This window comes from Haemaphysalis longicornis, unplaced genomic scaffold, assembly GCF_048455015.1.
Source record: "Haemaphysalis longicornis isolate Haplotype H1 unplaced genomic scaffold, Haemaphysalis longicornis Haplotype H1 scaffold_70, whole genome shotgun sequence".
Lineage (NCBI taxonomy): Eukaryota > Metazoa > Arthropoda > Arachnida > Ixodida > Ixodidae > Haemaphysalis > Haemaphysalis longicornis.
Genome location: NW_027526423.1, coordinates 864646 through 891298, shown reverse-complemented (window position 1 = coordinate 891298; position 26653 = coordinate 864646).

Below are 26653 nucleotides of genomic sequence, written 5' to 3'. Positions count from 1 at the left end.
GCAAAACGCATGTTACCTCTGTTGCATGAGACACACTCCGGAATGATATCTATGAAAAGCATGGCGCGAACTCTGTTTTGGTACCCGGGTCTGGATTTCAACATAGGGCGGCTCATCAAATCATGCTGTACATACGGGCAGGCCTCGGCGATGCCATAAGCCCAGATACACTTCACGTTGCCTGACACCGGCGAAAGATGGAGCCGACTACATGCACACTTTGCCGGTCCGAGAGGCGGCCAGATGAAATTGGTTGTGGTGGACGCCAAAACAAAATGGATAGAAGTAGTTCCTATGAAAGTTGCAACAGCGCAATCAACGGTTGATGCACTGAGGTCAATATTTGCACATTCTCGCCTTTCAAAAACTGTCCTTTCAGTTGATAGACCGCAATTTGTGAGCGCTGTCTTTCGCGAGTTTATGGCCCGTAGCAGTGTGCAACATCTCGTCACTGCCCCGTATCATCCACAGTCCAACGGATTAGCTGGAAGAGCAGTGCGTACCATCAAAGAAGGACTATAAAAACTCTAAGAAGGACCTGAAAACACGAATATCTCGGTTTCTGTTCCAATATCACCGAACGCCTTTTAAGAATCTCGAGTCACCGGCGTAGCTGTGACTTGGATATCTCATAAGAACCAAGATGGACTGCATCACACCGGACAAGGACAGGGCAGAAATCCAACCGAGAGCGAGAAAGACTAAATTTAATGCCGGTGAGCCCATCTGGAGGCGCGATGTCGGGTCAGGTCGATGGTAGATTCTCGGAGTTGTGCACAGTCACCAGGGCTCCCAGATAGTAACGGTGGACTCGGAACCGGGACTTCAGCGACGGCATTTGGACCAGTTGAGAAGTCGGGCTGAAGTACAAGTCTGTTGCTCGGGGGATGTTACCAAGCGGGAACCCATCGAGAGTACCCCGACCTCATCGCAGAATGCTTCTACCTCATCTCCCAGTACTACGACCTCATTGCAAGATAGCCCGCAAGAATCCGAGGTGGGACCTCACCCGCCAACTTTGCGAAAATCGACAAGGCTCCGACGGCCGCCTGACCGCTACGGCTTTTCTCCGGAAAGCTTTACCTATTAGGGCTGGAAGAGATGATACGTCATCATCGTCAGCATCAACAATCAAGAATCATCGTCATCGGGATTTGGCTGGGTGGAGTAAAACCAGCTTCCATCCTGCCATGTCGTTCGTTGCTGGTGTTCTCTGTATTACTCGCTCGGAAGCGATATAGAAGCGACAAATGACAGTGGTCCATCAACTCTCACGGCATTTATACATAAAACCGTACTCACTGCGGCCGTTTTGATGCATCAATGCGTTTTATAATAAAAACGTCGTAATAGCACCCAAAACATAAAAATAAGAAACAGGTGTAAAGACCCGAGATAAATCCTTATCAACGTACGGCATAGTACGTGCCTGATTTCCCGTAGTCCTGCTACCTGATTGCACTGCGTGCCATTACGTGAATACTTTACAGATTTCATTCGTTTAGAAATACGACGCGAAAAAAATGGTAAAATTACTGGTTTTCTGCAAACTGGCCGAACAAGTTGTGCTCATTTTGATTCTAACGCGCAGTGCACATTGCCTACGCACGTTTTTGCGGGGCTGTAAGGCGGCGGTAACGCGTAATGTGGCGTGCTCTATTAACATGTTTTCGTTCTAAATGAACCTTCCTCCGCTCCCGCCCCCCCCCCCCCCCGGTTCCTGTGAAGCCGTTTCTCGTTTTTGATATTCAGCACAGATGCAACAGTGCGCAAGTGAAGCTGTTTCGAACCTTTCTGTTGCGGTTGTAGCCATTTCAGTTCTGGCTTTCGGGTCGCGCCAAAAAGTAAAAAAAAAAACTTGCACTACAAAAACCAGCAGAATGTATCCTTCTACTTCCAGAATAATGATTACTTCTCATCTTCCAACAACATGCCTTACTTTTCTGAAAACTCACAAAACTTGTACATTTCCTCTTCCCGCATGCAAAAAGCAAGAGCTCTATCCTGTACAAACTGGGGTGCATTATTCAATGAATGCAGAGAAAACAAAACAAAACACACGGTAATTTTCTACTTAGCCAACCAAAAGTCTCGGCCACTCAGCCACCTGTTCTCTCCAAAACCACGAAGAGTGATGGAGCGACGTGGTACCTGGGTTACGGGGCACCCTTGCTCGCGTAAAGGCATTCCTAGAACACTCTTCGGTTTATTTAGTTATTTTGTAACAAAAAAAAGCGAAATGTTAGCCATTCGTAAAGTACAAAGAATTGCAGGATGCACAAAAGCGAAGAGCTGGAATGGTGATGACATAAATGGAAGCAGCAAGGGAGCAACAATTTCGGTTCCCCACAAGAGGGTTTTTTTTTGCCTTTATATGAGAGCTGTTCGCGCTCTCTCTACACTTGGCGAGTTCGTCCAGCCCCGCAGAGAATGGTGTGTGCAATATGCGCGGTGTTTGTTACTTGCTTGTGCTTGTGATAAAGGTTCGTGTTAACACGGGCGAGATCCGGATAAAAAAGAAAACACCATTTTGTATATGTAATGATGTTTGCCTGCATCACGAAAGCATTCATCGCTCCGAGGTGAAATGGGAAATGCGAGGATTCCGTACAGCCTGAAAATATGATGAGAGCATTCATCATGGAGGATATGGGCAGCGATTTAGAAGGAGAGTCTGCGAATGCGAAGTTGCGTTGAGCTATGAATATTCCCAGTGCTGTACCGAGCCGGGCATTTTTACAGTAACGTTGGATGTTTTTATGTCATGCTATGTTGAAATGTAGACTGGGTCGTAAATGATGAAATGAGTGTTACGCGTCCGAGAAGTCTTTGTTCATACAAGAAGATGTTTCTTCGCAGTAAGGAATGTCAAAAATTCAGCATTCCCGGACTTGTTAAGTAAAAAGAGCAACCTATTTTAAAATAAAAATGATATTCCTAACTATACTTTTCGGGATCTTACCTGCATGCATCATCGTTTTAATACCTAAAGAAATTCAGAATTGGTATTCAATACACTCCTTGAAACCGAAGGTGTAGTAACATTGCTAGAACCAAGACCTTGACAGCAGGAAGAAAAATGCCATTTGTGATAGAATTTATATAAAAACGAAACGTGAGCACTGTATATTTTTTTAACCCGGGTCAAAGCCGGAAATCGCATTTTAGGGTTTTCCCCTTTGGTCGCGCCAGGAGGTAGAATACATTATCGCATCTACTAAAAAGCCTCAGTGGTTCTACTCTACATCATATTTGCCGTAAACAATAAAAAAGGGTATGGAGCATTGCAAAGGCCATTAAAGTGAGCAGAATTGCAACACACAACTTTGTACCAGTCGAACGTTTTTTATGGCGATATAGCAAAACGTGCCAACTTGTAAGACTGCACCTAAATGACATGCACAATAATACACATGCCTATAGAGATAGAGAACGTGATGGTACTCTGGAGCAGTTTGTCAATGAGAAGGAAGCTTAGGCTGAACGTCCGTATCAGGCGACAAGTCTTGTTAACATCCAAATTGCTACCTTTTTCGGAATACTGCCAGGCAGCACCAGCTTCCAAGGAACGCTTAATTATCAGTTCCGCGCAGAATAATCACAAGCCGTACCCAGATCTGTACGTTTTCTCATGCTTAGGTATACCGGTACCTGCACACATTACAAAGTGTGACAAGTATTCCTATGGCTCAATTTTCTGTTATAAGAAAAATGTATCTGGCAGCCACGCACTTGATGATGTGGCACTTTGAGATAATCAAGATCTTCACCACTTCTTTGGCGCTGTTCTGAAATTTTTCCCCGATTCATTGGTGATTTCGTCTAGCTGGGGTGCTGTGTTTGGCATTTTAACAACGAATGACCGGATATTTCTGCGTGGCCGCACGACAAATGAGGCAGTATACATGGTTGAAGAATGAACAGATATCTATTTACATTATTTATAATGGGGCCATAAGTGAGTCCGCAGAGGCCGCTTGCACTCACAATTTCTTTATTGCCATAGGCTGAAACCACAGCGTCATGTTTCTCTCCTCCCTTGTTTTTCATCTTGTAGCATTTCTCTTTCGTCGAAGCCAATCGCCTCTGGTGAGGCCGCAGTAAATGTACAGGCGTACTGAGAATGCCAGATGAGATGAAAAGAGTGAAGTCCGTGCCGCTATGAACGATGATGAAATCGACGAACACTGGCCCTCGAAGAGCACTGCCCGCCGACGCCATGGAGCAACGTCCAAAGCCCTTGGGTATCCGCCGGAGATCTGGGCAGGGGAACTGCGTCGTCGTATGATAGGTCGCTGCTGATCACGTCAGTTGGCCTTGGCAGGTCATAGGCTGGGGACACGGGCTGAGGATTAGGCTCGTCCATGGCTCACCGGGTCGGGGCAGGCCGAGGCCATCCGTAGGCCGGTCGCTTCAGGAGCCCACACGCGGCGAAGCCGGGGCCAGGATGGAGAGAACCCGCTCACCCCACCAAGTATGTTGCGCGGCAGCTGGACAAATAGGCGGTCCATGGTTGAAGGATGAAGATAGATCTGTTTACATTACTTACAATGCGGCCATAAGTAAGTACACGCAGGCCGCGTGAACTCACGTCTTTGTCGCCATTGGCTGGAGCCGCAGCATCAGGTTTCACTTGTGCCTTCTTCGTCATCATGTAACAATATGAAGACGACAAAATATGGGCAAGCAGGTTGTGTACACAGCAACACTGAAACTCAGACCAGTCCACCAGCCGGAACAAGTGTACGAAAAAAGAACAAGAACAGGCGTGCTCCAACTTGCACCATGAAGAAGTGGGGTTTAGCAAGCGTGAAGGAAAAGGCTTCGTAAACTGCTCGGAAGTGAAGCACTCTTCAGTGCTCTTTGGCGCACTAGTTTGACTTTATTTATTTATTTATTTATTTATTTATTTATTTATTTATTTATTTATTTATTTATTTATTTATTTATTTATTTATTTATTTATTTATTTATTTATTTAAATGTCAAGTTCAAAAGAACGCAGTTTATGCTACAGTCGGTTCGAGAGCACCATCGTTGCCAAAGAAAACAGAACAAATAAAATATGACACTGATTCCAAAGATCGACCTAGAAATAAGAAGCACTTGCGCGAAAGCATACAGTTCAAATGCGATACTCATTGAACATATAATAAAATATAAATGGGGGCGTAATACAACAACAGTATTCAGGCATTGAGATACATTATAAGTTAAAAAATGAGAAACAGCCAAAATGACCGGCTTATTGGCACAAACGTATAGAATACGGCTGTAGCTGTTTACGCACAGAAGTGGGCGGATAAGGCTGATCTTAACAATTTATCATCAGGTATGGACGCAAGCTGTTCGGGTAGCTGGTTCCACTTTCTTACCCTGCGAGGAAGAAATGATTAATGAAAAGTGTTGGGGTCACTCAAGAAAGGCGTGATCTTGTGGCGATGATAAAGACACAGGAATATGTACGAAGAACCACCGTGAAACATATCACGTGAATTGCAATGATAGAATATTTTATGAAGCAAACATAAGCGTATCATTTGGAGGCGTACTGAAAAGTCTGTTGGCAGTAAAGCAGATTTTATATTCGAAACACTTGCGGTACGGTGATGATTGCTTAAAATAAAACGGTCAGAGCGATTTTTATCGGTTTAACAGCGGTGGTTAGTAAATAAATGGCGGGGTCCGAGATAGCGGCAGCGTATTCTAGTTTTGGCCTAATTAAAGCTTTGTAAAGGAGTAGTTATAAAGATGAAGGTATGTTACGACAGTTCCTTCTTAGGTAGCGAGATGTTCGGTTTGTGTTAGGAATTCTGTAGCTAGTGTGCTGCTTCCAAGACAGGTGGCTTCCAAGACAGGTGTAGACGGCCAGATACTCAGGAGAGCTCACCAACTGTAACCGTTTGAATAGCGTAAATAAAACGAAGAGAGCACTCCCTTGCTACGTGCGTTGCATTGTATTTGTTAATTTTGAGGTTCATTAGCCCATCGTCGCCCATCTGGTGATGGCATTAAAGTCATTCTGCCGTAAGCAAACATCATTAGTGTATGTGAGTTCGCGGTATATAACGCAATCATTAGTGTGAAGATTAGTGGAAGAGCAAACTTTAGCGGGTAGGTCGTTGTTATAAATTAAGAATACGAACGGGCTGATCACAGACCCTTGGGGAACACCTGACAGTACTTTGGACGCATGCGAGTCAGGGTGGTTAACGGTAACAAATTGAGATCGATTTGTTGAAACATTTTGCAGCCAAGTAAGGATGTTAGGATCCATGTAGATCTAACTTATTTTAAAACACAAAAGATTATGAGACACCCTGTGAAGAAATGTGCAGTGAGCTTGTGAACACCGGTCTAAAATGCGGTAGACAGAGTGAGTGAAAGACCCCAGTTGGGATTGACAATAATAATATTTGCACAAACCATGCTGAGGATCGTTATAGAATGACGTAGAATTAAGACGATTTGATTTGATTGATTGATTGTAGGGTTTAACGCGCCGACGCAACGCAGGCGATGAGGCGCGCCGTAGTGGAGGGCTCCGGATTAATTTTGACCACCTGGGGATCTTTATCGTGCGCCGAAATCTCGTACACACGGGCGTTTTCGCTTTTCGCCTCCATCAGAAAAGCAGCCGCCGCGGCCGGGAATCGAACCCACGACCTCGTGCTCAGCAGCGCAACGCCTTAGCCACTGAGCCACCGCGGCGGGTAGAATTAAGACGAGCTACCACCTGAGATGATATGATATGCTCCAGAAGTTTCGAAGGAATACTTTTTAAAGTAATTCGGCGATAGTTTTAATGAGTTGTTTATAATCGAATTTGGCAATGGGCACCCCTTTCCCTACTTTCCAGTCACCTGGCAGTTTACCGGTGCCTAGAGACAGCTATAATATTTTAGACAAAATTACAGTTGAGTGCATTTGGGTATTTTTTCGGAGATTAAGATTTATATTGTCGATACCTTGAACCGATGGAAGTTTCAGAGTAACTTATTTTAGCAATAGCACAGAGATAAATAAAAATTTCCCGCATAGGAGTAAATGACTCGCGGAAATCAAAGCAGCCGTAAGAAAGTCCTTTCCTTATGAATGTAATACCGGCTTCTATAGAAGTAAGGTAAAGACTAAACACGACCAATGTCCATTTTCTTAGAACGAAAAGGAATAATCACGAAGGTACAAAAAATTATTTCGGAATTTGAAGAAATAAAATGTACTTGGTCCCAAGCTATCATTGTGAGTGTTAAGGAAAGGGAAGACAGGCAGCTGGGTTCGGTGTCAAGGCTGACCGTAACGGCGCTTTGCGCTTTAATGACAGGAACATGTACACCATGATGATAATCATGGAGTATAGCCCGGCGGGGATTCAACATCCTCCCGCCGCCGCATAATGAGTGTGCCACAAACAGTTACAGGCTCGAAACGCACAATGACGCCACTCTTGTTCGCAGTTCGACACTCTTGCTTTGTTGGCACTTCAAGTCGATGATGTTCTCTCGTTGCAGGCTGTTGTACCGGGACTTACCAAGCTCTTTTGGGAGCAAGGCTAGCCCCGCCAATTCACCAATTTGTCGACACGCCTGAGCGGAAGGTCGTGCTCCTCGTAGCAGTTCCCTCTGATGCACGGCCTTTTACAGGCCGCGGACATGTGCGCGCTGCGTCGTGTTGCTTCACGTCGAGCATGTGGCTTGCGTACTCGTCACATGTTTTACTCCCGCCTCTGAAAAAGGGAGGCGGCAATGAACCATCAGTCCGTAGTGTTAAAACTTGGGTTTTCTGTCCGTAATGTTCCTCCTTCTAGCGGCCCTCAGGTGTGGTCGTTACTTACGTTTCCAGCAGTGCTTCAACCGTAGTTGCAGCTTCAGCAGGACTGAGCATTGCCAACGTGGTATGCGGCAGAACCACAACGTGTTTCCAGCTTCTGTCTGGAACGTATACCGAAGACGGTCTCGAGTAGCTGTCGACGGGTTGGCTGTGTTGCGGTAATTCTTGTGGTCTGAGTTGACTCACGTTCGCTGATAAGTCTTGCGCCCGCCATTCGTTGCCCGTGTTCTCTTTTCGGTGAACTCCGCTTCTGGCGATGTCATTACCATGATGACCGTCAACGCAAAATACGGTTCGGCCATTTCTCGATCAAGCTTCCCTCTCTGGCGAACTTTTTCAGCAGTGATGAGCAGCTGGTTGAGGTTTTTCAAATGCAATAAGATGAAATCGACCATATTAAGGGGAAACCTCCAAGGTGGAGTAAGTTTCTGTGAAGGAAAGTTTGACATCCACCTCAATGCAGCCATACGGCTAGAAAAAAAAGCTATACAGCTTCCTCAGAAACTTCGCAGTTAAAGAAAAATTCGTAGTGGACCAGGATCGAACCCGGGACCACCGTTTAACATGAGCAGTCGCTCAAACAATTGAGCTAAGCTGTATAGCTCTCCTTTGTAGCCATATGACTGGATTGAGGTGGATGTAAAACTTTGCATCGCAATGAGATGGAACAAGTCATACTGGCCCGCTAGTACAACCTCCCGCATTTATATGACTGTAGCTTGCGGGGTATCAGGAAGTTCCATGAAGGGTTAGCCCTTCATGAAGTATGGAAAAAAGGTGTACTCGGAACTCCAACGATGGCAGCTCAATGCGCGGCTCTTCATAAGCCTGCGCTACGTTCAGTTCGAAAAGGTTCGTTTGCGGTTCCGGAAGATCCGCTGTCGATGACATTCTTGCAGTACGCTGTAGCATGCTCTTTTTTTGTCGGCTGGTACAGACATGCACTTGTACTGTGAATATAAATTACGTCCGAAGCTCTTGTCCTTGTAATGGTAGGACCGTAGTTAAGTTTGGCGATTCGGAATTTTAGCGTAATTTTTTTTATCTCGTGCAGCACTCTTTTCGTCCGGCAAGTTATGCAATGAGTAAGAAGTGCTTTTGCGCGGTGAAAGCCCTGGGTGTACAATTCAGCATGTTCTACTTCCTCCTAAAGTTCGACGTCGACTAGCTCTATTATGTCCGAATGTAACTTTATAGGTTCATCCGTGTACTTTCTAGATTTTCGAGGCACATTTTGTGTTTCTAGGCAGCGGACAACGAAGTGGTGATTCGGTCAATATCGGTAAAAGTAGCTACGAATTCTGAACTGGCCTTGTTTCGCAACGAATGCAGAGCGTCCAGCTCACCAGGTTGCTCTTCGGTAGCGGTACTGTTTGTGACAAGCATGGCTGAAAGGTTAGGACGTGGCGTGTCTGCGTCGGCGGGAGAGTTGCGGTCGGTTTTCGTCGGTGCACAGGGGATGGTCACGCACGGTGTAGGTCGAGGCTGCTTGCTCATCCGTCCCTCGAGGTTGGTGGTAGGAAAGCCAGTGTCCGTTCCGGTGCCTTCGAAGGAGTCGGTGGTCGGTATGCGGTCACTGTCAGTCATGGATCCAAGTGGCTCAGCTTCAGCTGGCGGTGAACGGCTCTGGGATTCACATGTCTGCAGCGGCTGGCACTCCTGCTGCTCTCCCCTTAGGTCCCTGGTCTTCTTCCCGGGTTTCGTTAGCACATGTTAAGGCAAGGGAAGACAGGCAGCAGCGTTTGGTGTCATGGCTGACCGGAGCGTGGTTCTGCGCTTTAATTACAGGATTTTGTACGCGATGATGACAATTATGGAGCATACCCCAGTGGGGATTCAACACTGGCGTTTGCCGAACTTCCTAAATAAATATATTTTGACTTTCTGAGGTACTGTCTCGTAGTCTAACTGCGTAAACGTGGTAGTGCGAAGATGAACCCAAAATAGCCTGGAAAACATATATTTCTATATTTAGCTCTTTTTTCATTGATTGATTGATTGATTGCAGGGTTTAACCTGCCGACGTAACGCAGGCTATGAGGCGCGCCGTAGTGGAGGGCTCGGGATTAATTTTGACCGAAATTTCGTACACATGGGCATTTGTTCTTTTTTCAGTGATGTAACCTGCAACCTGCAACGGCCGCTCACCGTACTTTTATAATGAAGTCAGTTTAAAGCACTTCGAAAAAGACGAAACGTAAGAATAACTATTACTGGCGTCTTTTTCAATCAGAGAGCTCCGACTACTGTCAAAGAACTCCTCTTATAACGATTCACTTAGTTTCTTTCCCCTGACAGGTGATAGTAAACGGTGCAAGTTTTCGAAAAACACCTGTGAGGGCGGTAAGGTAAAAACGTGCGGTATGAGTTTTGATTACGTTTGACGTCTTCGGTGTAGTTCCTCTACAGCCAAAGTTCTAATCCGTCCCCTTCTCGAAAGCCTGTGTTTTTTTTCCACACCACGTTGCTTTTAAGTATGAGAAAACCTTGCACTCTAAGAAATTAAATGGTCCATTTTAGGAGAATCTTTTTGTGCTACTGCCCTTTCAGGGAAGTTTCACTAGACCGTGATGAAAGCACGTAATAATATGTTACTTCCAACCAGTATATTAGTGTCACGCAAATGCAATACAAACACAATGTGTGGCCAAATAGCAGTGTAACTACTATACGTGGAACATATCTGGACGAAGCCCAGCTGACTTTTTAAGGTAACAATTTTGACGTCTGACTTTAGCCCAAAGAATCTCTTGGGTTGCAAAAAACCTGCCACAATATTGTTTGCGTTGAATGTGTGCAGAAGGGTTACCTTAATCACTTAAATGCATTAGTGAGTAGGCCGCACGGATCGATTATACAAGAGACGTCTTGTTCACATCTCAACCAGCGCGTCACTACTGAACAGGGGTAACAAGATTTCACATTAAAAGTTTGGCGGTGTTTCCTGTCACTCGATTGGCTTCAGTTGCATTGGCGGCTTCAAAGTATTACAGTTTACGCCTTAATTCTCAAGAGTTATCCTTTTTGAACAAGTTGAGAGGGCGAGTCACGTCACATTTACGCAAAGTAGCCAGCATGAGCACATTGCCTCTAAATTGGGAACTGGAGCTCCTACAACGTTAGAAGGGACTGAACAATACCTAAACATATAAAGAGCAACCCACCAGCAGGCATTGTTCCTACTCGGTTCATGCGTGTTATTAAGCCATATAAAACGACGCGAGTATTTTAAACGTGAAAACCGGGGCTCTATAGCTCGGCTTCAGACGTCACAGAAGAAAGTAAGAGGCATGTTAAAAGCAGAGTATCGAAGATCAAAATGGCACACTCTCCTGAAATGCAATCTCCCTTTGCCCACACCTCTCAAACAAAAAGATGACTTGAATCCTACGCACAAATTGGACCATTGTGACTGCGGATATGGCACACCACCATAAAAATTATAAGGAATCGCATAAAGTTGTGATAAAGACACTTCTAGTGGAGTGTGAACGTACGCACTGATATTTCACATACGCTCTCATATTTCATTATACGCAGTGAAGAACTATACGTCTGATTCTGCGAAAGTTCCATAGCTGGTGTTTAGTAGTACAACGGGATATATCACGACGAGGTTGGGGTATTTGCCTTGTGGAAGAAAAGGAGACCGAAGCCGCCGAGAAGAAAGAATAACTGTACTTAAATCAGACTGACTTGATTATACTAATAACAAGGCTTCCGAAATTTCTTCGTCTTCTTTACCTTTACCGTACGCTGCACCAGGAAACGCCCTCTTCTTCATTAGGGTAATTGCCCTACGTCCACCGCAAAAAATATAACAAGCCTCACCTGGCGAACTACTTCGGCTCGTCGCAGAGACGAGTTCATTCTAGGACATCGATCGATGACAGTAAGCAGGCTTAAGGGAGTCGACAACCGCAGCTCGGGAGAGATAGTTTGTAGTCTCCCTGGAAGGAAGGACTTTGCGGCTGTGCTTGCAACCACACCATCTTATAGCTTCGTGGTTTCAGCTACATATAGCCTAATCGATTGAACCTACATCCTTTATACGCGCAACAAGCACACTTGGAGTGCGGCATTGCAATTTCCATTCCCTCTGTCTCCCAGCGCACTGTCTTCAGTGTGGGTGTGCGACTGGATTTTGAGATTGCCACCCATTCATCAGGGAAGACGCCATGCTCTAAACTTACTTTCAAATGTGTCACTTTTCTATTTACCTGCAGCTTCACTGCCCTCACTCATGCGGTTTTTAACCTCCTCCACCCGATCGATAACTTGATTTATGTGCACGCTGTTTCACTTCCATTAGGTTTTGTCGGCCGAATCAGGGAGCGTTGCGCTAAACGAGTACTCCTCAAGTCGATGCTAAAGTGTTCAAAACTGCACAAGGCATCAAATATTTCGTTATAAAATCTGTCAATTTTCACACTACCGCAAGAGAAACAAGAGAGTGGTTGCAAAGGCAGCTGATTCTCAAATGCGCCATATCAGCAATAGCAGTTCCCTACGTACCGAACAACAATGCCGAAAACAGCAAATGAAGTGTCTGAGTGTCCTTACTAGCCCATGTCCGCGACATTGGTGATGGAAGGAGACCTCCTGCCCTCTTTTTTTATTTTCTGACTGTCACGGTATATAGGTCACACGCCGAAAAATAAAAATCACCTGTAAGTGAGCTGTTGCTGTCGTTTTTTCTTCGTCTAGTGTATCGTCCAGTTTGCGCTGTTCCCTTCTTTGTTAACCAGTAACCAACTCGCCCGAGCCTAAACCACACCTAACTTTACACTGGTAGACATTTTTTTCTATAGCCTTACTTACACCACATATTCCTTTCAGCTATGGCCTATTTATTGCCTCATGTGCGACAATATCAGTGGTTCTGGCTCGAGTTTTATGAACGATTTAATATACCGATAACAACTCCGACGACGATAATGACCCAGGAATTTGTGTAAAATATCTCGGTTGTATCGACGGATCGATTTCACGGTAAACGATACACTAGTGTGACAGCCTGTAGGACGGAATAAGTGTTTGGAAAATGCCTTGTGTTTTTAATGCTTTTTTTAATGTGAATGGTTTTGTGACCGCCACGCAAAGCTGAATGCACCCTCCCAGGACTAAATACTGTGACCACCGTCATGTTAGTTTAGATTTACCTTCAAGCTTAACACCATGCTCGATGAAAGCAATGGCAACCATTTTTGCGGCAATCCCCGCCAAGCTGAGCAATTCGACCTAGAAAAATACAAATTACTAACCTAATGCAACAATTTTTCAAGTGTTTTGCTGCGTGCTCAGTGCGCCTAAATGCCAAAAGTAATAGCATTATCTGAGTAAATTTAAATATTTCTGCTTGCCTCATACTTCCACAAATGTGGCTATGCAAACATTTGCAAACGTGCAAATACGCAAATGTGCAAATGTGCAAATGCAAATGTGGCTATGCAAACTCGACAGTAATTGTCGAGTTAGGTAATTATTTACAATTAATTAGTTAAGTCTCATTAACAAAAAAAATATTGTCCGCTTCTCCACGTTACGGCAAGCATTGTGCACTAGGTGTTCTTCGAGTAACGCCATTGCTCTTTTTTTAAATCTTGGTGCGTGATAGCTGAGACACCCTGTAGACGTACCTTTCACATTGGATTTAACTAATGCTTTCACAGTCTCAAAACTTCTGTCACATCGTACGTTTCACTTCTACATGCTGCACATGCCTCATAAATTTAAATGTACTCACTCATAAAATTCTTGCGTGGCAGATAGTCCACCTGGGATTAAAAGAGCCATCCACCGTCGTTAAAGGTATCTAAAACATTTCCCTTTCTGATGTCCCAATTCTGTACGCGGTACATCAAAAACGACGTTTTCAATTTCATTTTTTTCTTTCCCCGCTGGCCTTTCCGTCTTTTTTTTTCTTTTTTATGGTCAGCCTATGTGTCTTTGCTCCTTCTCCGCTCTTTGGGCGCTTCACATATCCTCCTAGCATTTTTTGTCACTGCAGATCTGGACTTTTATTATAGGCACCTAAGCACTCTTCCGGCGGGCCTAAGACGATCAATGCCTAATTATGTAGTTTCCAAATATTTTTTTGTGCTTTTACATTTTAAAACAATGTCCAGCTTATACCCTCTTGCACTGCGTAGTTCGTGGATTTGCCATGAGCGCCTGAAGCCGAGAGGCGGAAAGAGCACTCTAAATCACCTCCGCCCCGTGCAGCGCGCTCTCTTTGTCGGACACGAATTGGCAACCGAGATGAACAAGTTCTAAGCTTGTAGGTAATGAACATCCCCACAAAGCAGTTGCATCAGTGGGGAGTTACGGATCTCCGTTAATATGACCAACAGTGGCCCGACTTGCATTATAGTGAACAGCACAAATAGTAATCGGAAAAAAGCCCCTTCCAGAGAGTACGAGCTTGCGTTAAAATAATTCATGCTCCCCATATTTTGTGTTATTACGTATAAGTGCGCAGTAATTGTTGGGAACTTACTCAGCAGAGAATTAGGGACTGGATTGCGTTGTCATTTTTGCTAATGGCTACATTAAAAAAGCTTTTAGAATCACTTGGGTGCACGACGGACCGGTATTACAAATTCAAAGGGGATTGGGCGATTTCAAAGCGTACATTGTCCTTCTGTGCATTCTACGGTTACAAATATGTCGCATTTTGCCTAATTAAAAATATATTTTAGGTTAATCGGAGTTAGAGAGCACCGTTGGATACTCTTCAATAAAATATTCAGCAAATACTTCTTATGCCATGTGCATGTTACTGCTTTGTACGATTTTGGCTTTAAAAGCTGATCATTTGCTTTTGTCAAGTAAAAGAGAAAATACCAGCTTCATACGCTCGAAGAGGTTTTTCTACCAAGTTAGGCACGACTATTAGGATAGTCAAAAATGGATACCATACGTACATGCACCGCGTTGTGGTCACTTAACGCAGGCGGCAGGCGTTATCCGTGATTAAATACTGGTCGACGACATCAGAATGAAATCGCACAACGACATCACTTTACCGTGAAGCAGGATAGGTGGCCAAGAAACTGAAACGCACTGAATGCCTAAAAACGCACAAAATATTTAGCGGTTCAAGGCAGAGCTTTCAATTTCAGTTCATTTTCGGTGAGTAAAAAAACTCCCACAAAAACGGGCGGAACAAACTGTGGCGTTTTCGCATTTGGAATACACGCGAAAAATAATTTTAATGTAGCAAATAGTTTGCCGCATTTGATTGCTGTATAGTTACTAACCTAGTTAACAAACGTCTTCCTATTTACAGAAAATACAACCACCAAATTAAAGCTTCAAAACAGCGCATCTCTCGACATACATAAGCTATAACACAAACAGAGAAATTTTGCAAACCCTCACCGGTGACGACCCACACGGAGTCAGAGGTTCATGAAGAAAAATAAAAACTAAGGGTCCCGGGGCAATGCGAGCATATAAATACCATAGTATGCCCCCACGGCCTACAATACCACATAAAACTAACCCCACCGAACTTCTGGTATTCCTGCGTAAAACAGGCCTTAAAATATAATGCGGAAGTTGTCCCTATCTGGGTGAGGTATTAAAGGGGCCCTGAAAGGCGTTTTGAGCACACTAAATGAAGTAGCGGAATCGTTAGATTGGGTCGTCAACGTCATCTGTGCCAAGGATTACTCTTTTACGCGCAGCGGAAAGCTCACACTTTTGTTGCAAAGTTTGTCGCTTTTTTCTCACCCTTCCCTTCGTGTTTTTGGACGCCGCCATCTTCACATTTCTACATAATCGATTCCCATATGTTCGTCATGAGCTAGACATCCTGCTATTGGGCGGCTTTCTGGTGCACTTCCGGCAAAGAGATGAGTCGTCTGCTCAGCGTGGGCTCGCCGGCTGATCTGCCAGCGGAGTGGAGTGCCGGAGTGCTTGGACATTTTACGACAAACGAAACAAGTGTAAACAAACGCTTAACCGTCCGTATTGAATGCAACACGGCCATAACACGACATGGATATTCTCTTACCTGAGTACGTTTCATAAAAAAAGCGTTGAAGCCCCGTGGCACTTCTTTCGTGCAGTCGCAGAGAACGCCCTGCGCCGAATGCCCGGGTTTGACGGACACATTTTATTCAACTTCAAAACAAACCAGAGACGCGTTTCGAACGAACACAACGTCACAACATGCGTTGCAAGTCTGAACCGCGATTGACAGACGATGGGTTGCCTGCTCCTGCCCGTCGTAAATTCGGCACTCACCTCGCGCGCGGTTTGCGGGGACGAACAGCAAGTCACTTAACTCTGGCGCGCAAGCCGAGATGGCTTTTAGCCACCCACACTGCACATACTCCATGCGAAGTTGAGTCGTACGTCACTCGAGAAAGATAATCCAGAACATGGGAAGCACTATCCACCCGCAGAAGCACAACGTCGCATTTCATCGCGAAACAAAGGTGTCCACAACACACACACCATCGCCTCCTGTAATGCCAAACGCATCTCACACTTCCCAATGGGAGTGAGTGGTACGCGTGCAGTGCCCACATGTCGCGAGATGGGGCCCCGAGCTGAACCGGGATCACGCAACCGTAACTGACTTCTGGGGCGGTTTGTGCCTTGTTGCCAAGGCAACCGATGTTTGAGATTGTCAAAGAAATGGCGCTCGCTCCAGCGCTAGAAAGATCACAGCCGCGCCGGAGCATGTTTTGCCAACGTTGCCGCTCTCCACCACGCGTCGCCCCAAGCTGAACTGGTGATATGATTGAAGCGTCTTGTGCACGGGTTCTGTATCGGTTTACAATGTCTCTTTCACATGCCGCCGGCAGGAATTACCACCACCGCAAAATAAGACAGCAACGTACACCACGAAAGGGCAAGGGCAGGCCGCCGCACACATGCGGCCAGGTTTTTCGTTCGCTTTTCCAGCCTTGAGCGGAGTGCATGATTCAAGGTGTCAACGAAGCTTTCCCGTAGCAGACGGCAGTGTGAGCAGCGCAATAGCGGAAGTACGTCACCGCCGCGGAGCGCAGCATCACGGGAGGGAAGGCCCCTGCGCCGTCAACAGCGGAGAGTAAGTTGAAAGGAGGAGGAAACGCGGTGCGACGATAATGCGCGGTTTTTCATTTACAATTTCTCAGCTAATACTCATCGCTTTAACAAAATTCTTGTGGGAGGAGATAGCTAATAAATTGCTTTATTTGGTTACATGTACATCCATGCATCGGCGGAAGGTATTTCAGGACCCCTTTAAAAAATACCACGCCCTGCAATAGGTTCAAAGGACTGGATGTTTTCCGTCGCGAAGGCTTATACAACGCTTCCCTCCCACGCTTGATCACCTCATACGAATCCACAAACCTCTCCGGTTATGTATAGAGTTCCTATTTCATTCGTAAATGCAGTAAATCGCATTTCTTTTAAAAGCAAGTGGCTCATGTTTCGGCGTCCCCATGTAGCGTGCGTCAACGAAACTCGCGTCGACACTGAATCACGCGCTGCCTCCAGTGCTCTCATAAAATGCTCTGTATCTCTAAATTTTAAAATAGAAATCATTAAAAATGATACTCAAATTGGCCGCGAAGCGGATTTATCATTACGCCAGTTTTCATTTACTTTTCGTAACAAGTTCGCAGTCAAGTGGTAAACGTTACACAATTCCCGTGTCCTCTTCTCACATTGCCGTTCACGGAGGAAGTATGGTTACAGGGATCGTCTCACCCTTGGTTTGTCGAAGCTATCACAATAAAAATTTTAAGCCGCCGGACTCGTCACTAAGTTTACGCCGAATTTCATCGACCTTTCATATTTACGTGGTTCCTAGTTTAGTTGCAACTACTGTGCAATACACGTTCACTGCAAACACGTGCGCTTTTGCGGAACAGTAAAGGACAGCCCCATGTTGGTCCACCAGAATAAAACTCTGGTCCTTCCTTCTTTCCTTCAGCTGACTAAAGCTTGCGTTTGGACTAGCTGGTTGTACATATTGGAGAAAACAGTGCAGGGGCGAGGGTGATACAAAGGAAATAACAGTACTGGCGCTGTTTACATGGTAGTATGGTCAATCACAAATTACAAACTAGACCGTGTTTTGCATCGTGCACGCCTTCGACTCTACCAGCTTGGCTGGTAACCTTTCTTCGCTGAGCGAAATGAGATAATGTTTTCCTCCGATTACACGTAATTTTGCTGTAAGCAAATCGCTCAGCAATATAAGTGAGTGTTTTGAACGAACTATTCCTAGGTGCCTTCCCACTGCGTATATCACCTGTAGCTCCGAAAATTCGCTTCCTGCGCTCAGCTCCGGATACGTAATACAAATCTTTATGGAACAAGACGTATACACGAAACGACCAGACCTGAATGGAAGGTAATCGCGCATAGACGGAAACCCGCGAATTCCACTGATTGAAATTACCAGAAATTCCAGCTAAGAATTGTGTTTCGATGCAAAGTCTACTATTGTTGACCTCGCGATTGCTCTAGTTTTCTTTGTGAAACCAAAGTTAATAAGTAAGCCATAACGGACCGAGTCCAAAAGAATTAGAGTCCCGTCTCTTGTTTGGTTACTCCTCAAAACAACGAACACGAATTCACAAAGTCACCTACTGACGCGTAGCAATAATACGCCGCTTCGATTTATTTGAACATTTCTCCTCCTATAATATTGAACATTTACGCTAATATTATGATATACCTGCAGATGGAGGTACATGAATAAGCCTTTTCGCAATTTAAACCGTGCTTCAGTTTGTCTTCTCTGGTATGTTATATAGTCTTTGCCTTGTGACGCTGGTGTATTTATTTATATTTCATTTATTCACAGGTACCTTACAAGCCCTTGCCTATAAGGCACTAAGTAAGGGGGCTAACAAGGACATGTACAACAAGGAAATGTGCTTAATCGGTAAAAAAATACGCGTGGAACGTGAATAAACTGAACACAAGAAAAGAAACTACAAATTGTTACCATACATCTCCGAACAACACAAAAGACACAGTTCATGGCATATAGAAGTAAAAAAAACTGTACAATATGTGTAACTGACATTCCCAACAGAATGTGGCTGAATAAACGGGTAGAGTCATAACAGCGCTTAGAAAAAGTGAAAACAGTTTGTCCAGATTGGTTAAAATAAACTACAATAAATCATAACAAATTAGTGGCCAAATTGGTTTACAAAAAAATTTTCGATGAGCGCTATAAAGTCCGTATACATTCAGGAACGACGAAGTGAAACACGGTTATCAACTGAAAAATAAGAGCAATATGTTGCAGAAAGAAACCGGGTCGGTGTCAGATACTAAGTTACCGGGAAGATCATTCCACAACGTGATGTCTCGAGGCAATGCGGGTGCGTTAAAGCAGTTTGTTTTACCGTAGATGCGCGAGCGACTAAGCTGGTTGTGTAGTATAGGTGAAAAGAAGGAGATTAGTGGCTAATGATCAAAGTGAATAATTTCTTGTAATTTGTAAGTTGTGTTACGCTGCTGCAGAAATCATATTTTCGAGAAATGACTGGGACTGGCCTATTTTGATTGGCCTCAATTATGTTGGTTAGATAGTTTTTGTGGGGCCACCAGATTGGTGAGGCTTATTCGAGGTGAGGGCGAACAAAAGTTTCGTGAGCCAGTTTGCTGACGTTACCGGCGGAAGAATGCAGGTTATGGCGTACCTATCCCAGCGATTTCGGGGCATTTGCGTAGATATTAGTGATCTGCGAGGACCATAAACGATTTGTGTTACGTTTACGCCCAAATATTTGTATGCGGAAGCATGCGAGAGCACTTCGTTATTTATACGGTATGAGAAAGTGGAGGAGTCATGCTTCAAACTAAGTTAAAGGGTTTTACTTTTCGATGATTTCAGTATCACTTGCCACGTTTTGATACCATTTGATAATTACGTAAATATTTTTTCTGCGGTTCGAAATGATCTTTAACGTTTTTTGTAAAATGGTAGATTATGCAGTTATCGGTGACTAGTATTCGTATGAATGATGCAACGCCTTGTGTCCCGTCTTAAATATTGACAAGAAATAGCAGCGGGGCGGGCGCGCTGCCTTGCGCCATTCCGGAAGACAGTTCACACATTGGCGACGAATCGTTATCAATGACAGTGCATTGTTGCCGGAATAAACGAAAATTTTGAAGCCAGGATAAGGTTATCAAGTATAATCGAAGAGCTGATAGTTTTGAGGTTCGGCAGCACTGGGCCGCACGGTAAAGCGCTTTCGGAAAGTCAAGAAAAATGCAGTCTGTTTGAAGGGGATAATTTATGTTTGAGTGAAGGTTGATCGTGAGTTCTAGCAGTTTCGTCTCATATGACCAACCTTCTCTAAGCCCACGCTGGCAGCGGAAAAACAACTGGCTAAACTTAGGATGGTTGTATTAGTGGGAACCGATATACTTTTCTAAAACTTCGCAGCAAATCGATGTAAGTGAGATTGGACGGTAATTTGGCGGTAGATGTTTGTCTTCTGATTTTAACAATAAGGTAAATATGGCAATTTTTCTGTCGTCAGGTATGTTACCAGACTGTAAAGATTGCCGACAAATAGAGCACAGAATTCTACTTTTAATAAAAACGGTTCTTTTTTGTACTTTTGGGTTAATATTATTACCGCCAGCTGTGTTGTAGACCTTCAGATTGCATGCAACCGTAATTATAAAAGGTTGCATGTGCTGGTAATCATAATCCGGCGCGATAGGTATACTGTGGCAAGATCTTCCCGAAAAAAAAAATTAAGGAAAAATTGTATAAAAAGAAGAACAACATTGGCCGTTAGAAAGAGATTCGTGATTTTCTCCATGTAAAGTATTGCGATTAGCATCTCGCTTGCGCGATCTTTCCCAGCAGAATTTTTTGGGGCTAGTTTGTAGAAGAGAACCCAGGTCTGTTGAAAAAACTCTAAGTTCAGCACAACGCATAGCATCGCTGTACGCCTCTAAGCACTTATATTTCTCCAAAGCACTGGCTGTGCGCTGACGTTTACCTTTTCGGTAGAGGCGTTTCTTGAATTTCTGAACTGGTTAAGTGACTTGGAGATCCAGGAATTAGATCTGTCAATAATATATAAAATCCAATGCAATTCATCTATTTATCGATTGATTGTAGGGTTTAACGCGCCGAGGCAACGCAAACAGTCAGGCGCGACGTAGTGGAGGACTCCGGACTCCATCAGAAAAGCGGCCGCCGTGGCCGTGAATCTAACACGCGTCGTATCTAACATTCAAGACTGTCATTTTCTCACGGAAAAGTGTCTAGGTGTCTTCAAGCGAGCAGTTACTAAAGGACGGCAAAAGTACCTGGGTAAAGAGTAATTCAAGTTCATTGTTGATTTCGGCACATTTGGCTTTAGTATAGTCATGAATTGTTTCCGTAGCTTGCCGGAACAGGTTCGAGGCAGATCAAGGGTTTTATATCGGAGGCTGAGGTCAGCAATAAATCTAAGATACTGTTTCCACGGGTGGGTGTATGGGCGACCTGAACAAGATAACAGTCAAGAGATCGGCTGATAAAATCGTGCGATGTGTTACAAGGGGAAAAATAGAAGGTTCCAATCCATCACCTGAAGGTTAGAGCCTCCAAAGAGAAACTTTCAGTGCCGCACAAATTCATGGAATCAGTAGTACTGCTCCGCAATTCAGATTGGCGTCAGTACTGTTCCGCAACTATTGGCGTCAGGAGGGCGGTAACAGTTTTCTATAGCAACAACGTTAGTTGAGCTTGTGTTGCATGCTGCCCGAATTGTCTCAAGTGCCGATTTTGTGTCAAGAACGTAAGAACCGACTGTTACCCCCAAAAACACCAACCCATTTTCTGTCAGGGCGGATACTAGTGGCGTTAGAATTTGGCAAATGTTCGTTATCGTTATATGAGGGTGTAACCACGTTTCTCACTATTCTCACTATGCAGTATTTTCACTATGCAGTATTCGTCCACTTCCTTGGATTTTCAGTGGGGCCACAAATGAGGCAAAAGGAGACCGTACCATTGCAAATAGCAGATAAGCATTTGGAGCCCAGTTTCCGGCCGTACTATAATGCACCAGCCGACCCCAGTATCTATCATAGGCTATCGAAGCATTTATCGGAAATAAATCATGGATAGAAATTTGGAAATAGTATCAAGGATATGTCTGAAAGCCGGTTCCTTATATATAACAAAAATACAAAATCTATAATAGTAATAATAATATTATTATAGTTCACAATTTTCTATGAATAGTTCTGGTAATATTATCAAATTTGAATAGACTAAAATACAGTAAGCTAATAATTCTTACCTGTATGATGCACGCATGTGCACCCTCAAATATACCCAAATTTTTTTTGCGTTAGAAAAATACGTCGTGCATCAAATTGGGCACGGACGTTTTTGTGAAGGATCATTTTATAAAACACTGAAAAGAGCAAGAGGCCAAGAGTTGGGACGGTCATTGAATTCTTTCTAGAGTACACTCTGGCCGCTTTTACGCGTTTACTACCTCATACGGTGCCGTGATTAGCGGAATACAATCAATCACACATTACTCGATTTCGCTCAGCCGGTCGCCAATCTGACTCCATCTTTTAGAAGACATGATTCTTCGTAACCCCGTGTAAATAGCTAGCAAAATCATTTGCATGCGAAGTTACTTTCTGATTGTATAAAAAAGCACGCAACCGAATGTATCAATAGCCTTTCCTCCAAGACAGTGGGCGCAGGTATGGCTCCTTACAACTTTCTTTATTCAAACATGCAGCCGAGCGTTCGAAGGAACCAAAGTAAACCGCACAAGAGAACTCTTCTAAGACGTTAAGGTGTTCAAGGCGGAAAGTTATGCCATACAGAGCATCAAGGAAGGCTGTGGAAAGCATGATTAAGTGAGGCACGGGAATAAAGCAGTGTGCAGGCAGAGATTTCTAAATCTGCATATTCTGTGCACTAAGAAGAAACAGAATCCACGATATCAAAGCATGGAGATAGCGGGACGCTATTTCGCAGGTCCCAAAGCAAGAAACTTCCACAGAAACTACCAAAATCCCAGTAAAAAGATAACATGCAAGACTCATTTCCTGTGACATGTCGCCTCGTGATGCCACCCTGTCCCGTCCCTTGAGCAGGCGGAGCAATCGAGTCGTTTGGGGACCGGAAGAGAACAAGTGAAACGAGGCACGGAAGCGGAAGATGAGGCCAAGGCTACGCCGCTCATTCTGCGTGCAGAACTTCAGCCTGCAATGTTGTTCATGTGCATTTCCTACAGGATATAATAAGAAGGTAGCAGCTTTTGCATCTCCATATGTCGGCTTCAGATTGTCTCTTTTGAAGTTACAACGCTGGCTTTAACAAAGAAACAGAGGAGAGGGGGCTCATAAGATATTCCAAGTCAGATTTAAGCTACAACACGTGAATGCTGCGAATAGCCCGGATAGATTTATTCCACGCTTGAACAAGATTGCTATCCCCGAGTCGATCGTTTTATTCCGCCTACTGATGACAACAGAAGAGGAAAAAGATTGGGAAAGGAATCGATTGCGAGCCCACCAATGTGATTTGGAAGTTCGGGTTGTGAATTCACATCGCATTACTTTTTATGCAATGGATTGTTGGGCCTACAATGCGGAATTTTATTGTTTGACATTTTTAAAAACCACATATCTCAATTCTCTTTTATTCTACTTCTAGGCCAAAGTCTTTGTCTCGGACCGGCAATCTGTAAACTCTTTTTCTTGTTTCTCCAAACAACTGTTTTTTCAAAATTTCTAGTTTTAGATGGAGAATTTTCTGGAAGTTGGTAGGAGAATATAGGCAGTAATGAAATTGCATGAAGTAGTGCAAAAGAAAGCAGTGCCCACTGCTTCAAAGAAATTGACACTAAATTCGAAGTCAGAAAAATTTCAAGCGTCTAAAACCACGGTGCACATTAAAGCGCACAGTCTTTACTTAGGTGAGAGCCCTCCGAACAGGGCCGAATTTGAATGTTCGTTTTCTGGACTTCAAACGCTTTTTTTGGAACGCAGGGCGTATATCTCGCACGTTGGAAATGTGCCTGCACTAAAGAATGCAAACAAAACTCCCACCTGGCACCCTTACAAATCTGATGTACCTCCGCTGCCGTGAAGTTTCGTAGCGACTTTCTATAAGACGCAAGCGCTGGGATCAAGCTTCACGGCTATTAGCCCATAACAATAAATATGAAGACGCATCAACAGCAATCCTTATTCATAAAATTAACCGGAGAAATTCCTGCAGGTACGTCTGAAACTACTAGAAGAGTCCACACCCTCAGTGTTCTCACGGATGACAAACCCTCAAGACTCACAAAAAGACCTTCAGTTTCGAGACGTATGCAAGCACAGAATTAACACCAAAATTTAAAATCAAATGGTACACAACGGCCACATCGTCTGAATGGGCACACACGTACTCATTCAACAGGTCACATGTTCTGCCAGATAATTCCCATTTCACATTGGTCGAGCGCCCGCAGGAGTATCTCTTACTAGAGAAATGGCTAGCCTCATTGGCATAACTGCCCCTCTCAGATTAGTTTCCGGCGAACCGTCTTCATTCAGGCGCTTTGGACGCTCGTCGTTAGTGCGCAACATCTATAAAGCAGTCGGAGGTGGCCCTCACAAGAAGCCAAAGGTGGCATCCATGACTGAAGGAATGAAAACACGCCACTGCACTATCCCTTTCTGCCCTTAAAATCTCCCTCACCTGGTCTAGGAGCCTTCTTTTTGTAAATAAAAGAACAGAAGTAGTGGGCTCCTTCAGCACTTGCCCACTATATTGGTAGTGGGCATGCGCTGGGCAAAGGGCATGCGCCCGAGCATGATAGTGCCCGAGAATTGCCCTATGCTGCCTCTCCGTAATAGGCTGGCACCCGCTTCTTTTAGATACAGAGCATCTGATTCAGTAGCCTTGTCCCTCCTGGCGTCGTTGCCGTCGTCGTCGTCGTCGGCGTTGTCCACCCCTCCCCCATTCTCCTCGCCGCGCCAGCTGCGCTCTCCGCCACTCACCCCCTCTCCTCTCCGATAGCGAACACTCTCTCGTGAGGGTCATTGGATTGGATTCGATTGGCTTGGCTTGGCTTCGCTTGGATTGGATTGGATTGGATTGGAATAAAGTGGATTGTGTTGGATTGTGTTGCGTCATAGCCGCGGCAGACGCGCTGGGGCCGGCGCATGTGCAGTACTCTCTCTTCCGCGGTTTCCTCTCCTTCGGGCGCGCTGCGCATATAACCGGTGTGCCGTTCTCCGGTGAAGCAACATCCACGCTTGGCTCAAACACCTAGAGTCCACGCCGCTTTACAAGTACGCCAACGTCGTCATCGACTGGGACCGGCTTACGCGGTCCCCTCAACGTTATGCGCGCTATAAAATGCGTTCCTTTCGCCGCTCCGCCTATGCGTCGCATATTAACAGGGGTTCCTGCAAGGGGAGGTGGGAGTTTTTTTTTTTTAGAACACTTTTGAGAAACCTTCCCTTCGGCATATCCAACCTCGCCGTACAGTGAGGAACAAATGAAAAGTGAACACGAAAATGGGGACATTACATCAAAATCGACGAATATGGTTAGTGGAAATCGGCCGAATGACATGGTTTTGGAACATTTGGTAGGTCCGATTTCTGATTTTCGGTAGTGTTATGGAGCCATACGACAATCTGAACAGCATGCACAGAAACTGCGTTATTTGTTTGTTCCGGTTTGCCTTTTTGCGTTCGAATTTCATTTGTCCATGACTGTAGATAAGATTAATGCATGGGAAGATATAGTGGCCCAAATTCCGTAGCCCGTGGCTGCAAATGTTTAAAATTGTCTATGGCTGCGCCTGAGGTCAACAAGACAACTTGCGAAGGCAATAAACAGGAGAAAGTACGCGATAAACGAAAAAACAACGTTCAAACCCGCTTTTGCACCAATTCTTCATTTTTTATTAGGAAGAGACAAAAACAAAGCGAACTGAACACGCTTTGGATGCCACAGCTATGACACTTCGCTCTCTGGACGCTAGAAATTTCACAATGATCTTACAGGCCGGAATGCTTTCACTGTGGAATCGGTCACATTAAGAAGCTGAACTAATAATTCTGTGTGCTATACCAAGTACAAAGAAACATCACCAAAAATTTATGTACTAAACTTTCTTGCCGGAGTATGAGGGGCGTTTAGACTTTTCTTAGTTTCCCCAAATCATGTGACAAAAACCACCTTACAGTCCAGTCATGGGTGGCAGCTGCGTTTGTCCGAGAACGAGTTACTTTTTTCCGTGCACATTGTTTTTTAATTCATTCAGAACTGCCCAAAGAAATAAGAAAGGTCGAGAGCCGCCAGTTGGATGTCGTTTGATCGCTCGCTTGAAAAAGGGAACGCTTGCAGAGAGAACAAAGACAAAGCTTCCGGCCCCCCGCACGAGCAAGAGCAGACGCGAGAGGCGGAAATGTCCTGAATGGTGCCGGAAGTTGTTCCAGAGCTAGTAATAAACGTTGTACCTCTGGACACACGAAAAGTTACAAAACAACCAATTTTTTAGTTTCACATACGCGTAACGGGCGTGTTTTGTGAGGCGTCCACAAATGCAGATCCTAAACACAGTCAGTTCCCGAGTCGTTGCCATAACCCTGCTATAACCGAAGGAAATCACGGTCTCTGCTTTCAAGCAACACTGTGCTTTCTGTTCTTTGAAAAACATCAAGTGTCATTTTGTGAGAGCGCGTAAATGAAGGCCCTCTATACACGCTGTACAGAAGAGCGAAGTTCACCACATAATAACTGAAGAAACCTGCACATAACCAGCCTTCGAGGAAAACATTCTCACTTTCTTAAGTACAGGAAGCTAAAAGA